Here is a 15,488-nt window from a genome sequence, read left to right on the forward strand (position 1 = left end):
GGGCAGCGGTAGACCAGCAACTCCCGCAAGATAAAATTATTGATTTTGGCTACAGACTTTGGTTGGTTTAGAGAGAGCAATATTTGGCTTATATAACATCTGGTACCTGTCAGAAAAGGCTGTGTGATGGCAAAGTAAAGCAGTGAAAATTTTCTAAATATAGTCTACACTTAAACTGATACAGATTTTTTTTTAGGTGGACCTTTTTTAAGTGGCTGAAATACCTTTTGCTGTTGACCCTTTCCACTGCAGTTTATCGCTTAGCTTCCATGCTGGCACTCATCTCTGCCTCTCCTAACTGGCTCGTGCCAGCTGCAGGTAATACTCTGGCTAGTAATAACCACTGCATACAACACCACATTAAATAATGCAAACTATCCCTTTAATACATCTATACAATGACACATATCTACAGTAATTAGACAGACAGTATGGGACAGGATTGCCACACAGGCTAACCACGCCAGCACATAGACGGATGCTTTCTACCCAGACTGTTGACATGGTAATCAATAATTATTGATGATAGGGTCCAGTGATAGAGCTGATAGATGTGCTTCTTGTTTACAGTTATTAATGAAGCTCCTGGGTTACTGACAAAGACAAGCTGTTGGTGTATTTAGTGAAAATTAGCTATTATTCATGCATTCATTTATGCACTCCTGACTCTGTCAGAGTCGATGGGATGTGCTGTGATGCGGTTACAGAAACAAAGATGGCAGACAGCTATTTTCAAGGAGCGCAATTCAAGAACAATTTAATTTCCCCGGTAGGCTGATTGTTATTTATTTAAGTCTCTCGCTGGATGAAATGCTACTGACAGAACAATTTGTTATTTCAGGGTGCAAAGTAAATTATTGACCACAGTAAATGAAAAAAAGTAAGCAGACATTCAGTGATGTTGTGAACATTTCTTTTTAGAGTTATGGTGGTAAAGTTTTAAAGATCATTAATGCCAGTCAATGCACTCATAGGCAGATTAGTTAAGTGTTTATATACACGGGTAGTGTTATTGACATCAGAATCTCTGTTTTAGGAGACTCATACATGAAAGAGAGGACATATATAAAAAGGACTGAACATGTTGTAAAGTAAATTGACCTTTCCTAAGTCCCACCCCCTTCTTCTCTGTGCTCCAATAACAATTGAGCAAGCTTGTTACCCAAAGGAAAGACAAGCCCCCAGGAAGAGTTTCAGCCTTTGAAGCCAGTTTGACAAATTGTATAATGACAATATCATGTGATCCTCTGAGGCCAAAAAGACTTTACCCCCATAGACTTATACTGTAAAAGAAGCAGCTGTACATCATCACAACTCCTGTGAAATTACTCGTTTCAATATCAGAATTTGATTGATTTGATCCCATACCAAGTCTAGATGAAGTGCACAATTAAATCATTTAATCCCCACCAAGTTAGCAGAGTCTAACATTAACTAATTTAAGATGTGATATACGAGACTTTTACAGGTCTCCAAGCAAAATCTCTTAAAGTTATTTACTGTAAATTTTAAAAAGATGACCATGATATGTCATCAGAGACAGAGGGCTTGACTTTGACAAACAATACAGTTATGAACAGCTGATCAACACTGAAGGGCTTGTCATTGTTTTCTTCAATTTACAACGTTGCGCTCATCTTGTGCTCCTGCAGCCTGCTGGAGCTTCCCTGGGGACGAGGGAGCAGGGGGAAACAACTCACTTCAACCATAGTTCATATATTAAATAGGCTTTTTTCCTATTTAATATACAGTGTATGGCTCCAACTAGCTGTTTCGATTGCAGCACTAATTTCTGCATGCAATTTTTGCATTTTTTTTTTTGCAAAATTTGGCAGTCTTTACAACTTAGACAAGCCCAACACATGGCGTATTGAGGTACAGAAACAGGAACAGGCGAACGCTGACTGAAGGGTGCAGGACTTATGAAGGGTCAATTGTGGAGCAGTCAAAACAAGAAAAGGAAATACGTACATGATGCTGTGAGATGAAATGCTAAAGCTTTGGAACCATCATTATGTCCAATGTATGAGACAAATTTGATCAGATGCATTTTAAGTTTCCATAAGAGGAAGTAGCTGATACGATTGCTTGCAGAAACATGCCTTTGTGTGTAGCAGCTGGAGGTAAAAATCAAGATATTTATGAAAGCTGTATGAAAGATGTAGTCTGGGTTAGGAAGTTACGACTTAAATATTGATGAATTGAATTGTATAGATGAAGTTCAGAATGACCTTCTTGGTAGCAGAGGGACAAAAAAAACAGAGGCGACAGTGGAAATCAATTTCACAGACAAACTTTATTAAAACTTATCATTATTTGTTGTTGCAGCTCATGGAAGTGCAGAGGAGTGGGCTTTATAAACAATCATAGCTTTTACAAAGCACAAATAAAAAAGTTGAATTAAAAGCACACACAGATAAAATAAAATATGCATAGTTTAAAGTTATTGAAAGATCAGTTTATTTAAAAATATCCCTGGTATGTTAATAGAAAAGAATAATGTCCTATTATACTTATTTTTCTATCTAAAGTTCTTTAAATTAAAAGATTATAAATGCCCTTATGTTGCCCATAAAATGTATTTCCTGTGAGAGAAGTGGTTCATGGGTAGTAAGACATTTCTAGTTATATTCAGTGGTGCCCATGTGTCTGCTTTGGTTTATCATAGTATAAAGTGATGCAGTTGCTATAGGTGCTAGATACAAACCAACCATTTTCCTCATGTCAATACGATGAATATGACTTATTTTTCTACATTGCTGGAATATTAAATTTTCATTTTAAAGTCATTTATCTTATCAGTTGGAGTTGTTCTATGTTAATCCAGACTACATATCATATGTAAATAAACACCATAAATCATACCTAACCAGAATAATGTATTATACTCTCTGTATATAACATGCAAATCCATGAGGTGTGGCTGCTCCGCTGTTCTTAGTTATGCAGTAGACTGACGCTAATGTAATACAGCCATTTTTGTTTTATCATTTAGAGTGTTGGGCCATCAGGGATGAGGGACAATATAATACGTATCTATAACATATATATTTACCACTATAACAAATGATAAGCTACCTGGTCTCAAGACAACAGTGTCATAAAAAGACTGTCAGCACATCTGTCTGACGGTGTCACTGAGGCCGCCGCTGGTTCAGTGATGCTGAACTGCAATCAGTAGATCTGAAAATTTCTGATCAGACCTAAAAAGAAAAGAAAAAAACAAAAACAAAAAGCAAAGTTTGTTCAAAACTCAAAGTACAAACTGTTCAACTGTGACCCTGAAGCTTTTTTTTTTTTTAACTGTACAGTGCAGTCGGAAAGTGTTAGGATAGTGATATATTTTCTGTTGTTTTGGCTCCTTACTCTGGAACATTGGCTTTGAAATGATACAATGACGATGAGGTGCAAGTGCTGACTATCAGCCTCTAATATCTGAGGGTGTTTACATCCAAATAGTGTGTGAATCGTGTAGGACAGGCTTGTTCAATTTAATTTTTTATAAGGGCCTGATTTGGACAAAGTAATGTGCCAAAGGACCGGACGTTTACATTTTCTATGTCTGACCTGTAAAGTTAGGGATTTAAACATAGAAAACACTGCAGCTTTTTATTTACATTTCTCCACATTATTAGTTTTTAATAATTGGAAAAGAAACATTATGTTCAAAAGTAGAGGAAAACACAAAGCACCTTTCTAATCATCAATAGAAACAACCATAACATTAAAACGTTAGCAGGTTATGTAAAGCCACTACAAGGAACTTTAATATTTTGTTGATTTTGGAGGCAAAGTTTTGAAGTTTTTCCAAAATATGTCACAAATAAAATCATCTCACTGTAGCTTTGCTTGGAAAAACAATCTCGGTGGCAGACATTAAGAACAATTATACAGAAATTGCCGATCTTCTCACAGATGGTCTGATTAACTTATGTAGGTCGCTGAGACTGTTTCATAACCACTTAAAAAATCCTTGTAGCAGCTTTAAAGAAAATAATGACATCCCTTTTTGAAATATTTATAAGTGATCAAAGGGTCAGATTGAGGTTGATAAAGGGTTGGATTCAGCTTTAACGAGTTTACGATTCAGTCTGATATCAGGCTACCAGTAAAGGAAAATGCAGAAGGACATTCTAAGATAGACAAGACAACATAGCGTTGTGGAATGATCAAATCAGTCACTTCACCTCCATTGAACTGATCATGTGTTTTGCTGCTGAATGCAAAGAGCGCCTAAATCCAGCAAGAAGTGACAGCTGCAGTATAGGCCTGGCAGGGCGTACAGCATTGACTGCAGAGGATTTGCAACCAAATATTGAATAAGACAACTTAATTTGGAGGCCACATTTCTGCATTTCCCAACCTGTTATCTCGTGTGGATGTAAACAGCCTCAAGTTAAATAACTTTAACAGACGGTCTGTTTCGTTTTAAATCTCGTGTGCTGGAGTGAAGAGCCAAAACACAATAAAAGTGACTGCACTTTATAGAAATCTTTGGACAGATATTCCCTGTTAGTTTTCCTGGGAAATATGCTCAGTTTTCCACACATCTTGGTGTTGGATAACATACAGTAGGGTCACACTGACCAGTTACAAACAACAAAAACTTGTGACGAAATGTCACATGTATGCCTACATCTTATAAATAGAGGAGGAAATAGTTGGATTTGAACATTGGGCCAGATGATAGTTTTCCTCTATTTGTTTTTGGCTTTGTGAAACGTTTTGAGAAAAGCATGCTGATTTAAAAATATCAAGATTTCTCTCTATTTATCCATAAAACTTGTTTTTAGTTGCTGGTACAATTATTATCTGGCCAAATGATCCAAACTGGTGCAAAGATGATTCATGCAAAAGGAGAAAGTCTCTGCTTGGAGAGAGAGAATTACATAGAGTTGCATAGCTTTTTGCATTTTTTTAATTTTAGCTAAAGTTATTTTTGACATCTGCAGTAGTTAGTCTTGTGCTGTTCATGTTCTGCCCAGAGAAAGCAAGTTGATATTACGGATCATGTTTTCCTGACTCTGCCTGTGATTTTACAAATGTGTTGGGTTTCTTTACTTTCAGATAATTCAACAACAAGGTCACAGAAATCTATCTGGGAGCATTTTCATACACAGATTTGTCACAAGAAGTGATAAGAAATGCTGTTGAACAGACACAGAGTGAAAATGAATACCAAGACACCTGGTGGCCTTCTAGTGTAGACTACAGCTGTTTTTTGCACAATGTATAAAGTTAATGAAGAAACACAAACATGAAAGTATTTGAAAAAGAGATCAATATGTTAATAATCACCTTACATGCACAACACAGCCACAAATAATGTGTCTGTCATGAGAGAGAAAGATTGTAGATCGTGCTGAACAGTTTTCACCTTCAGAGCACATGATGTTCAGTCCTTTGGGCCTGAAAAGAACAACAGATGTAAATCTTATCGATAAATGACTGCAATTTTGTTTTTAAGTCAAATGTGATGTATGAAAATGAAGAGAGACTGTGAACTGATGTTGAGTTTGTCAGTTTATGTTGTTTTGGAGTGCCCGACTACAGTCTGTGATTTTCTTTCCTGAAGTTATAGTCATGTCCTGCTAGTGAAGCCTGCGCACATGACCGCAGGCCGTCTTCTTTTCCTCCTGCCTTTGATGAGCCTGCGAACCACAGAGGAAATCACGTTTTCTGACACCACCACGGTCGATCTGGCACATGCTGTTCAAAACAAAAAGGGCGTCTGTTTTGGTTATTGTTGTTCTGACACTAAAAGAAAAAAGAAAAAATGGTTCAGAAACATTGTGAGCATGTTGGTATACAAAACTTATAACAGATTTAACTTAGTCTGTTCTTGTGAAAAAGAATATGTCAAAAACTGATATTTAACATAAAAAAGAAAACTTGCAAAAAAAAAAAAAATAGATAAGCACAAATGTGTTGATAGTGTCTGCTGTTCCTCCACAGGTGTTTAACATTAACAAATAAAAAGTCAACTCTACAGTGTGACAAAGCTCCTGCAAAACAGAGTGATTCTCACCAGGGGCATATAATCATAGTTCATGGGAATACTTGGTTCACCATGAATCGTTCAGAAAATGTTAATTAAATACTATTTTGGTAATTATCAAATTATATAAACACCTGTCTATCAATGTTTTTATGATATTAAATTATATGTAGATTTACTCCCAGTAATTAAACTGAATGTTATTTGTCAACAGCTAATCATCCACGGTGAGAGTCACCCTGTATTCCAGGTGTTACAACGTCTGCCTTTAGAGACAGTACAATTCATCTGAGAGTCTTTAGATACAAAGCATATAGTAATTTTGAAAATGTATGACAACAACCAATAAACAAGACATTCTGTACAGCGACTGAGACTTGTATTTATTTACACTTCTCATCGGCTTTCACTGTGGCCGTCATTAATCCTCTGGGGTCCTCGCGTTAATTAAAACAGAATGCAATCATTTGCTAATTCGTTTGGACTTGTATTAGATTGAACACAGTACAAAGACGAGATAGTTAATGTTCAAACATCAGTTCAAGAATGTTTCTCAACACACGGTTGCAAGGAATTTCACCATCTACAATCCATAATATCATTAAAAGATTCAGAGAATCCAGAGAAATGTCTGCACATAATGACAGGACTAAAAACCAACCTTGAATGCCTGTTACTCTCAAGCAGCACTGCATTAACACACAATTGTATAAAGGATATCACATGGGTTCAGGAACACTTTGGAAAACTGTTGTACAATGGTATGTAATATAAGTCTATACATAGTTTTTTGTGGAAAATGTTACAGATTATAGCTTTGAGCCATTAGGGCCTGAGGTTTCCATATTTCAGATTGTTTTCAGAAATCCTGGACGTTGTGACCTCCAGACTGAAGACGAGAGGATTCCAGCTTGTTACCAGCGCTAACTTCAAAAGCCGGCATCTGTGATGGTATGGGGATGCAGCAGTGCCCATGGCATCATGGGTAACTGTCTGTGAAGGCCCCATTAATGATGGCAGGTACATACAGGTTTTAAGGTGCGATACGCTATAATCCAGACAGTGTCTTTCAGAGACTTACCTGCTTATTTCAGGTATCAAATTCAGAGTGAGTGTGCATTTACAAAAAAAAACAAACAATGAAGTTACTCAGTCTGAACATTAAATATACTGTCTTTGGTCTGTTTTCAGTTGAATATAAGCTGAAAAGTTTTTGCAGATCAATGCATTCTGTTTTTATTTATGTGGAATTGTTTTTTTTTTAAATTATAGTTGTACTTCACAGATAAATGGATGACTGATCAGCTCCATTTCAGTTGCAAAATGGTTCCATGCTCACTGCAAAATACTGCGTAGCCTTGCATTGATATAGTGTATGTTATGGCACAGTGTTTGTTTGGGTGGTGTTATTGTTGGCCAACTGGCTGTAGATGTCAGCCTCTGTAAGCAACTGAGCTTTATTTATATAGCACTTTTCAAAACAGCAGTTCCGAAGTGCTTCACTGGTAATTATAAATGCATATTACATAAATTACACACAGCATAAAAACAGCAAATAAAACACAATTTATAAACTGGAAACAGATACTCAGCAATAATAGCACCATAAGAAGCGAAACAATCTGTAATAGTGCACAGACACAAATAATATTACACAGAATAAAACAAAGCACAGGCCAAATAAAATTAGAAACTGCAAGAAAAAAACTTTTGGTTTTGGGTTTTAAAAAATGTTTTAAATGTGGGACGGACACAGATGATCAGCAGATCTGAGTAATCTTGGTGTAGAGTGTTAATTTATAAGTTCAGAAATATAAAAGGGTCCCATGCCATGTGGGGCTTTTAATGTGTTCAAGGAGCTAATATATGTGGATGAGGGAATAATGTGCTCTCTTTGTTAGGTCTTTTTTAAAATCACGGCTGCTGCATTCTGAACTAATTTAAGTCGAGCAAGTACAGACTTGCTTAAACAAGAATAATAAGGACTTACATTAGGGAAGAGACGCAAGCATGGATGATTTGCTCTACGTTGTCTTCAGCAGTACTAAAATGATTTTGATCATATTTTTGAGTTGCAAAAAGCAAGACTGAACCAATTTCTTAATGCAATGGTCAGTCATCGTGTGGAACCGCACATGATGATGATGAGACAATATCATCAGTAGTCACCTTGATGCCAACTCAATGCTTTAGTCTATCCAGGATGCAGAAATGTCTAACAACACTGAAATGAAGTGATGGCCAGAATATTTGTGGTTAGATTCTAGTCATGACATTCTGCATGTATTGCAATGTCTTCACGTTTCATCAAATTACCCCAAAACACATACATTAATTAATGATTCTTCTGAATTCAATGTGCATTCATTCATTCATTTCATGGAATAAAATAACATAAATTTAGAGGCAGTTTTCTCTGCTCTGAAATGCTTTGCGCATTTCCTCTGTACTGTCTGTGTCAAACACCACTACAACCTGAAAACCACCTAAAACATGGACATACTGTCTATCAGCTTTATTGGACATATTCAGATATGTCTGAAGCACCACAGCCAGAGGACGGTGACAAGATGGTATTTTTTTTCTTCTGTGTTGGGTTGTTGGAACTGAAGTGAGCTGAGGTACGTTCATAATTGACCGGTTTGGGGTATTATCTCTATATGCCAGTGCCAAAGACAAATTTCCATTTGATGTGACTCTAACGGACAATAAAGCAGTCTAATATTTACTGCTTACTGTAGAGCAAACTATTGTGTGAATGGGTGAACAAGAAAAGGATTTCAGACAGACAAATTAAGATTCAACATTTAATACAAAGCCTTGTATAATGTGTTCTTTATTCATTACATATGAATTATTGAGTTTCTTTTGTCACAGGTCACAACTGAACTTGGATCCATGGGCAGAGCCACTACATAATACAGGTATAATTAAGTTTTAATTAATTCACTAAAAGGTCTGACAGGCAACAAGCTGGCAGTAAGAAGGACCAGATAAACAAGAAACTGGAAGAAAAAAAAACAATAAAAGACAGGAGGTAAGGCAAGAACAGGTAATCAGGCAGGAACCAGCAGCTAAAGTGCTATAGCAAGTTGGGCAATCTGACACACAGCAGGGGTAAACTGCCCACTCTATGTGCTGAGAAGCTAATGAGGAAATAAGACACAGCTGTGCAGGGAAGCTAATGAATCAGGTGATCAGTGGAGGAGGGTGGAAGTGGAAAGCTTGACAATGCTGTCTGCTGGGCAGGTGAGAAAATGCAGGGTTGGAAATGACAGGTGAGTCAAATACACAAAATGTGTCTTACATTCACGCTAGAAAGTATATTTACACCACACTAAGTTCACATATTGCCTATAATCTTAGTATAGTGTTTTAAAAGTATTCTGTTGCAGCAACATGAAATGAAAGGAGACATCAACCAAAGGATGTCAGTGTATGTGGTGTCAGTGTAAAATGCATGCACAGTGAACCAGACGGGTCTGACCATGACTGCCCCAGGAAGAGAGCTGGGATAAAAGTTAAAGTGACCTGGCCTCGACCTAAGAGAGCGAACCACATCCTCCTCCTCAAAGCAGTGAGGAGGAAGAATGCAGTGGTATCTAACACAAGTTTGGCCGAAGGTAACGTTCCTGCAGATAGTAAGCTAGTTTTAGTAAACCAGACTAACGCTTGCAGCGTGCGTTGGAGGCAATAAAGACAAAGTTTAATCCATTTCCCACAAGTTTGCTGTTTTAAAAGACTACATAAAAAGACACCACCCTCCAAACTCATGCAACACTGAGTACTGCTACACATGATTGCTAATTTATGATTGGACAGTTGCTGGTCAGAGGAGGAGCTTAGTGAAGAGTCTTGTTTTTAGCTATGGCTTTTATTTTCTGAAACCTTTGCACTTTGGGACAATAGTGTCCACTAACAATGACAATGTCCACCCACTCACATATTTCAGTCTTACTGTTAGCTTAATCTAAAATCAGCAGCGCCTCAGGATTTTGAGTGTTTCTTGTTGTGTAGGTCTGCAATGCTCTAGAAATTCACAGCCATCTAATGTTAATAGGAGAAGTCAGAAATCATCAAAAATACATGGCAAGAACAAGACACAGAAGAAGGTAAGGCTTGCAGCAGGAAGCACTGTCCTTTGTAAAATGAATGTCTGATTATGAAGACTAATAACATAAAGGGAATTATTATATTCAGAAACAAACCAAATTCAATGAAATATGGCACAGGCACTTTCCTGGACAGGGAAAGGCATCTGCACAAGATAAATATTTCAAACTCTGTGGCCCCAATCTTCATAAAGCAACCACTTTAGGTACTTTCACTAATCATGCAGATTATGTCTATTAAAGTCTATGAGGGCTCAATTCTCAGGGTGGCCACTGGGACTGAGCCAGAGACTAATCTGGGAGATGGAAATGGAGCAGCAATGATGATGGCATTTTTCTTCTCAGTGAATGACGCAGACACACACTGTTAAAATAATCCATATTAAGCATATAATGCTTGTGTTCTACCTACTCCAAGTCCTTTGACAAAACTTCAAGACAATTAAATCATCTATTTAGCAGCGGCATATGGAGAGAAATCTGCTATTTCTGTCCGACCGGCTCGTCCCCTGACAATGGGGCTAATTATACTGATTTCAAAGTCACAATCAGGAAGAGAAAGTCTGGTTGTGAGGGAAGAATGCATGTTTCATGTTCTTCTTTGTGGCTGCCAGCTCTCCATGGAAGGGAAGAGGAGGGAGAGTATGCATGGCTTAAAATAGCATCAGCTATCTTCTTAAGATCAGGCGATGGGGGCTACATGCAGCTGGCCTGAGCAAGTGATGAAGAGACTGATAAAAGAAGAAACAGGTGAATGAAGGGTGTGGATGGAAGTGTAAGGGAAAGGTGATGAAGAGCACTGAAAGGGTGAAAGGTATTGAATTAGGATGGAAAGTGAGAAAAGGCAGGGGGAGGAGGCAGAGGCAATGGGTGGAGGATGGGAGAGGTTAGAGGGTGGGAAAGATAGATGGGAAGTGGCCCGGGTAGATGGAGGGAACGATGATAAGGGAGCAGTGTGAAGGGCGGGGGCAAAAACATCATTGCGCTGAAAGTCATGCATTTTTGGTGAAACAGTTCCAGTGCCAGCTTTAGATTAAAACTGTTTTACTATGTGGCTTAAAGCACACCAACTACCCCTCTGTAATAAAAACACACAGAGAACCACTAACTAAGTGTCATTTTAGAAGCATGTAGGCCATGTAGAGCAGCGTATGTGGCACTTCATCCTATTTTGTTCACTGGAAGGGCACCCTAGATTGCACTTCACCATATTTTCTCCACTGGAAAGCACTCAATATGTCACCAGGTTTTCCCCAAAGGATGGCACCCTCGAGAGTACTTCACCACGTTTTCTCCATCGGAAGGCATCTTAGAGGGCACCTCCCCGAGTTTTCTTCATTTGAAATGCACTTCACTACATTTTCTCAAAAGGAGGGGCACACTAGACATTCTATCATGGTTTTCACTGCATTTTTTTTGAATATGGGGGCACAGAGGGGAGACAATCACCACTTGCACCCCCTTGGGTCCATCAGTGTAAGGGAGGAATGGTAAAAGGAAGAAATAAAAGACAAGTTACAGAAATCATGGATAAGAAATTGCCCTTTCTAGGCAGTGAAGCAGCATAATTAGGTGTAGAGATAGGTGGAGTAACAGTGGAAAGGAGCAAAGGAACAGCAATACCAGAGAGGTGCAGAGGAGGAAATAAAAGATTAAGAGCCAGCAGAAAAAAAAAACCAGGAGGAAGCGCAGGAAGCCTGTGTTAGCTGTCAGCATCCATCTCCAAGATAAGAGCTTCAGCTACATGATCTGTTTTCCAGCATTACAGATGAAAGCGAGCGCTCCTGCACGGCAATCAGATCAGCCGTGTGTATCGCCATTGTTGGCACTAGCCAGGATGATTTTCTCAGCAACATAGCTGAATGATGCACACTGCCAGGCATTGTGGAGCAAACAATGATACAAGCCTTTGTGCACAATAGGCTGATCCAGCTTCAGCTGTGTCCTGGAGCCACTATCACATTGACAAGATTAGTAAAAGGACATTTAATGCGTTATCTCTTTTTCTCTGTGAACTGAACCGAGACAAACATTACTTGAGGTCCTGCTGTGCAATGAAAGTCACACAATAGATACAGCGAGCTTGTTAATATACAGTACCACAGACATGTCAGTGAAGGGCTAACAACGGCAATGATAACACGGGAAGCTTTGTCAGATTTGAGAGCTGCTGAGCTATTTATCCAGTTTTTCGGCGCCGGACATCAGAAGCAATTGAATGTTATTTTCCTGCCACAGCGCACAGTATCTGCTCAGCAAATCACATATCCTTGGAAGTCATTTCATAGAAAATATATGTATGTTTACCTGATTTGACAATGATATTATTTTTTTTCCACTTTCAGAATAGCACCCTATATCTTTGCTTTAACCAGTCAGAATGCTGTTTTACACCTTTGTAGACTGAGAAGACACACAAGCAGTACTACCAGTCTGACACACTAACACAATGGGAACCCATCATTTTAACCCAAACACGATCTTTCCCAGATCAAGTGTTTGGGCCACCAAACCGGAAAACGGAGATGTCTGATCACCTTAATATAAAGCAGTTACATCACTGTACTTATGAACTGGATCCTGGATGCAACGATGGTGCCCATTCAGTTCAGTGGAGGTTGCTCGCCAGGTGCATGCACTAAAAGGTTTTCTAGCTTCTTGGTTTACTTCTGTCGTATATGTGCAGTAGTGTTTCTCGGACACGCTCCTCCCATAGACTTTACATTGTGATGAAGGCTCTAGGAAAGTTTTAAGACGTGTATCAAAAAATCATAATTAAAAGACTCATAACTGATCCTGTTTGCAATTTGCGGTGTCCTGTTAACAGTATTACAGATGTCTCGTTTTGTTGTTGTAGCTTATGAAGAAAATACTTTTGGCTGCAAAACCACAAGTGGTCACAGGGAAAAATTGGAAGTAAGGTTGAGTGGCAATACCCTGTCTGGTTCTATTATGCATCCATGATCTCCCCAAAGATTGTAAGCTAGCATTTCCAGCACGACTTTGCTCACTTTGTCTCCCCGTGCTCCTGCTGGGGCTCAGCCAGCTCCGCTGTCAATCACATACACAAACACCCACATGCTGCTGCAGAGGTCATGCACACAAAGGAAGAAAGATCAATTTTCTTTCAATGTCTATTAAAATTTTAATTTAAATCCGTTTGATATTGTTTTTGACTGCTAAAAAGGATGACCAGTTGTGATTCCTGTTGGACTAGCAATACTTTGATGAGGGGTTTCCTATTTTATTTGTATCTCTTGTTTTATTAACATCCACAAAATGACAGATATAGGCTACATGAATAAGTGGGGGTGCTATGGTATGCACATTCGCAAATGCAAATGCGTAGTATGACGTCTGTTGTTTTAGTTGGGGAGGGAGCACTGCAGCAAGGAAGAACAACATGAATGCAAACAAAGAAGTTCCTAATATGTAATAAATAAGTGTTGCAAACGATTTATGGGGAAGGAAATGCAATCATTATCTTGGTTAGGTCTTAATGATTCACACAATGCATTTTGGTTAGACACGCTGAATGAAAAAATAATACAGTGTTTGTTACTCCACGGGGAACCTTTAATATGCCTTTTATGTCTCCTGCAGGATTTAGGTTAATTATTGTTTGTTTTATTATCTCTGGTATTCCACACTCACGTAACATTGGTGACATCATTATTGATTTGACACATATGATAAACAAATACAAGCAGAGAACAATTTCATTTGTAAATATTCATGAGTGATATTTTTTTTAGCTGTGATTAACTACAGACTATAAAATATAATGTTATTTATATTTATAGCTGAAGTGATTATTATGTGTTCTTTTATCTGCTAGTTTCCTCCCCTCCCTCACCACCACTTGTGTCTTACGTGTAAGAACATATCTCAGAGAAACACAAAGACTAAACAGAATGAACAGAATAGACAGATAACAGCAATACATGACAGTTTGCCAGACTGAGCTCCTGTTGCTCCCCTGTAGGTTGGAGATTTAATTTTTCGACACACTTCTTACACATCTTTAAATAGCATAGAGCTGTCTGTCCATACATCAAAGCAGCGATGAAATAGAAACTTCAAATCTAAATAAATTTTAAGACTAACTATGATAAGCAAGGCAAGAGTGTTTTTATTGCGCATTTCATACACAAAGGAAATTCAAAGTGCTTTACATAATGCATTAAAACACTAACAAAAGAAAAAGCAGCAGAAAGCAGAAAACATTAAAATGCAAATTAAAAGAACAGAAACCTTTTTACATGAATACAAAATAGGCATGCACTTTAAATAAATGCAGCGAAAAAAGCTCAATTAAAAGCTTTTTAAAATTAGTTAATAATATATAATTTAAAAACAGAAAAAAAAAATGTTGAAAATATGTTCTTTGAGTTTAAGTGCAGATTTAGTTAATCAGTGTATTAATTCATTATAATTAAACACTGGAAAAGTCTGATTATTTCAGCGGCACACTTCAGACAGCATAATGTATCAGTCAGATATAGGATAATGGGAAACTTCTACAAACCATTAAAAAAAAAATCTCTAAGCGCCTTAATTTAAAGCATTAATATTGGTAATGAGATTAACACTAGCATCATACTTTCTGATGTGGCTGATCATTTGCATTGATTTAAATGATTTGCCAGTGAATTGCCAATACAGTGTTCCTCATAATAGATTTTTCATGCCATCAGGATCATTTATCACTTTTGCAGTGTGTTGTCGCAAAAGAAAGGAATGCTATTTCCACTTAGATGAGTCACAACCCCAGTCCATTAGCCTGCTGTGGTTAAGACTAACATGCAAATTATAGGGTGAAAAGTGTTAAATGTAGCTGCAGAGCTGGTGTTGTGCAAATCAAAGAGTAATTTTTATCCTTAGTGTGTTGAGTGTGGGGAGAAAGACTGAAGTTTTCTGGGATCATTCTTATGTTCTCAGGGTTCTATGATTTCTGTATCACACAATGGGAACATGACAAAGAGTCCAGTATCACTTTACAAAATGCTACACAAAATTAATGAATCATTATCGGTTAATTCCTGAATAACCATGATTTGAGGACTATATAAATAATGATTACTCAAATAGTAATCGATAGTTCACCCAAAAATGAAAATTCAAACATTATCTACTCATCCTCATGCTGACTGAAGGTCGGGTTTATTTTTTTTTAATCTACAAAACACTGCTGGAGTTTCCCTTAAAGACATTGTTGCAGAGTCTCTTAAACAATGGAAGTGAATCGTGACCAGTTTTCAAGCATAAAAAACAAGTGATAAGAAAAAACAAGAAATGCCTCCATACTGCTCGTCTGGAGTCCAAGTCTCCTAAAGCCCCAACACGCCAAGTTGACTTGAAAATCACAATTTACACCA

This window comes from Lutjanus erythropterus, chromosome 11, assembly GCF_056507025.1.
Source record: "Lutjanus erythropterus isolate fLutEry1 chromosome 11, fLutEry1.hap2, whole genome shotgun sequence".
Taxonomy (NCBI): Eukaryota; Metazoa; Chordata; class Actinopteri; order Lutjaniformes; family Lutjanidae; genus Lutjanus; species Lutjanus erythropterus.